Below are 3,978 nucleotides of genomic sequence, written 5' to 3'. Positions count from 1 at the left end.
ATGCATGGATGGACTTCAAGCCAAGTTTTATATATCAATCTAGGAGGTATGTGGAAAATACTTCACTAGATTTTTGAATTATTTTCTTTGGAGGGTACCATGCCATAGGAGGTTAACATAGGATTAATCAAGCTAATCTCCAAGACCATAGAGAGACTTAAGGTCTTAGTGGCCCATCTTTGACCATGCTAAATCTCTATTAGATGGCAAAAGTGGTACCATTGAGGTTTCAATTTTTGCTCCCACAAATTCTTCATTCTCTGCAACATGTGTTCATGCATGGGAGGAAGATTCAAGATGCAATACTAAATATTGTTATTGTGCATTTCCTTGACAAGTAAGAAAAAGTCATTGTTGGTGAATAACAACTTTGATAAGGGATACAATCGAGTCAATTTTAAATCCATAGTATTGACTCTTAAGGCAATTGGATGTGGAGAATCTTTATACACATGGTGAAAACCATCTTTATTAATGATTAATCTCATGTTTTTGTTAATGGTGGCTTGTCCAATTCCTTTTTATTAGAAGGATCAACAAGGGATGGGTGGCTTTGGACCCCACTTTTTGCAATTGTGATTGATCCTTTACTCAAGAAGTTAGATTCACTCCTTGAGGAGAAGCACATGGTCTCATAGTTCTTTGTCAATGAGGACTTCAACACCATTAGAGTGAAAAGGGTGAGTTCATAGTCCTTATGAATGTCTTTCAAGATTTATTTGCCTTATTTGAGTCTCAAATCTATGGTGATAGGGGGATCCTTTAGCTAGGATGAGATAACTCACTAATATGGTTGGAGAGCAATGGTTGCAGTCTTAGTGAAAGTCAACAAAGGTCCACATGGAAGTATAGAAATTTGACATGGCTAATCAGCAAGAACTTTTAGAGAAGCTCCATTAGTAGAATAGATTTTTATCTCCAAGAATATATGGCTTCGTCACAAGCAAAAACAACACTTTCATATTGCATGGAAACAATGTTTTTGAGTGTGGATGGGTGAAGTATATGAAAGACACTCTACGTGTAAAAAAAATTAAAATTTTTATCCACGTATTAATTCTACTTTATACATGTTGAGGAGAGAGAGTTGTCATGGTAAAAAGGAGTGGAGGAGAACTAGTCAAGCCACCATGCAACTAGAGCAAGTGGAAGAGAGGGGAAAGGAGAGTTCAAACATTCTTGTCACTCATCATTCATCCTTATCCCCTCATGTTGAAAGTCCTCCTTGAGTCCTCACCACTCATGAAAATTATAAATAGACATTCCTTACTCTTGTTTTGTCCACTCTTGCTCCCCTTGCTCCTCCCCCTCTTCCATGCTAGGTTGTTCATCCCTCTTGTGGAGTGGAACGAGAGAGAGAGAGAGAGAGAGAGAGAGAGAGAGAGAGAGAGAGAGAGAGAGAGAGAGAGAGAGAGAGAGAGAGAGAGAGAGAGAGAGAGAGAGAGAGAGAGAGAGAGAGAGAGAGATCATCATCATCTCTCCTTCCATCCATCCACATCACATTCAGCTTCCAAAATTGTCTTGAATCAAGCTCTCTATTGGATCTAAGTAAATCATCATTTTTCATTCTACTATCATCAACTTTCAGCTCCATTATTGCTTCCTCTACATCACCATCATCGAAACCATTTTTTCTCTCACTTTCCATGCTATAAATTAGGCTACTCTCAACAAAAAAACCAATCCTTTGTTAGCTCAAAACATTACTCTTATGATTCATGCAAATCATTCTCTTAAACCTCCACTAGTTGGAAAATCTTGTAATTTCCACCAATAATTTTCAGCTAGTTCTAGTCCTCTTCTCCCCCATCATTAAAATCAAAATTTCTTGATTCTAATGCCGAACTATCATATTATCAAGCTTAAAATTCAACAAAGGATCCATCCAATTCAACTCTAAATCCTATCTTGGAAGGTGAAGTGAAGTGCTACTACACATGAATGAAAGAAAGTCCCCATGCATCGATGGACTCCTTGCTAAGTTTTATGAATCAATTTGGAAGGTATGTGGAAAATTTTCAGTAGATTTTTGGATTACCTTTTTTGGAGGGTACCATGCCATAGGAGATTAACCTAGGATTAATAAAGCTAATTCCCAAGTCCATAGAGAGATTAAGATCTAAATGGGCATCTTTGATCAAGCTAAAACTCTCTTAGAAATTAATGGCATAAGTGGTAGCACTGAGGATCTAATTTCTACTCCCACAGATTCTTCACTCTTAGTAGAATGTGCTCGTGCATGGGAAGAATATTCAAGATGCAAAACTAAATCTTGTGATGGACATTGCCTTGGAAAGCAAGAAAAAGTCCTTGTTTGGTGAACATGGACTTCGACAAGACATACAAATAGGTCATTTCGAAATTCAAAGTCTTGACTCTTAAGGCAATGGATTTGGAGAAATCTTTGTCCACATGGTGAAAACCATCTTTATTAATGCTTCATCTCATGTTTTTGTCAACAGTGGCTTGTCCAAGCCCTTTGTATTGAAAGATCAATAAGGCAGGGTTGCCTTTGACCCCGCTTCTTGCAATTTTGATTGATCATTTACTCAAGAAGTTGGATTGGCTCTCTAAGGAGAAGTATATAGTCTCATAGTTTTTTGTTGATGAGAACTCCAACACCATCAAAGTTGGGAAGAGTGAATTCATAGTCCTTATGAATGTCTTTTAAGATTTCTCTTCCTTATCCAAGTCTCAAATTTGCATTAATTAAGAGGGAGATCCTTTACCTAGGATGGGACAACTTGTCAATATGGTTGGAGAGCTATGGTTGCATGATGATTCACAAGGGTGAGATTTTTTACTACCTTGGCTACCCTGGTTCAGGACCAAAATTATGGCTAGTCTGCAAAATGGTTGGGTGAGAGTTGCTCCTTTGGGGGGGCAAGCTAGTGAAATTGACTCGAATGCTAGTTTTAATGGTGGTTTTTGGGGCTAGGATCTTTGCATTCAATGTAATGTGCTAGGATGAGTTGGAGAAGGTTTTCAAAACCTTATTATGGACCCCAGAATAGAGCCATCAATGGCATGAGATCATCATGGGATTTGGTCACTACTAATAAGGCTAATGGTGGGCTAAGTGTTGAGAAACTCAAAGATAAGGTTGATAGGCTTATATTCTAGCTCTAAAAAATAATGGAAATGGAGCAACCATGGGCCATAATAGTTAGACACCAGTTGTCTACATGCAAAAGCCATGCAGGAAATGGCCACAGCTTAACTAGGTTGACATAGTACTCAATACCACTATCATTGTTAGGATTCCTGACTTTGAAGCCGCTCAGAATATTATCTCCATTTGGAAGGCCAATGTAAGAGAAGCAGAATGGTGTTGGAAAACTAATTGCAAAGGTGACTCAAGTCAAGTGATATGGTTTTTCATTGATGCATATGATGATAACTTTATATGAGTATTGGAAAATCCTAAGCTATGTTGAGCTCTATGTACATGTCAAGGGGATATAGAGTTGGGCAAATTGGTTGGATAACTCCCACCTTTGCTAGCTCATAGAAGAGGAAACCATACAACCAATGGAATCGAAATGTGAAGAGGTTAGGTGGATTGCTAAAGTCCTTGAAAAGAAGAAGGATGTTTAGCCTACTTCCTACATTCCTAAACCTTTGCATCCTCTACGTTACCACATCTTTAGGATCTATAGCTTCTAGGAAACATAGCACCTATGCACCAAATTAAGAACTTGGAAGAGATGTGTGAGAAGAGTTTTATCTTGCACCCCTTTAAGAAGGTTGTATTGAACCTGATTCTCTAGTTGTGAATAAATATCCTACAAGGGAGAGGCTTAGTAAAGTGAGGAAGGTTCTTGACCTATGTGCTCTATGCAAAAGGCATTCATAGGCCATGAAGAATCTCATTTGGGATTGTTAAGAGGTACAAAGTTTGTGGATAGCAATGAGAAGTTGGGTAAAGGTAGCTCACTTTCATGAGAAGATCATTGTTAAAAGTCCATTTTATTTGGA

The sequence above is a fragment of the Lygodium microphyllum genome, chromosome 6, assembly GCF_053477565.2.
Source record: "Lygodium microphyllum isolate KBCC chromosome 6, Lygodium_microphyllum_v1.1.10, whole genome shotgun sequence".
Classification (NCBI taxonomy): domain Eukaryota; kingdom Viridiplantae; phylum Streptophyta; class Polypodiopsida; order Schizaeales; family Lygodiaceae; genus Lygodium; species Lygodium microphyllum.
The sequence above is the reverse complement of the archived record's forward strand: the minus strand, read 5'-3'. Positions refer to the sequence as shown.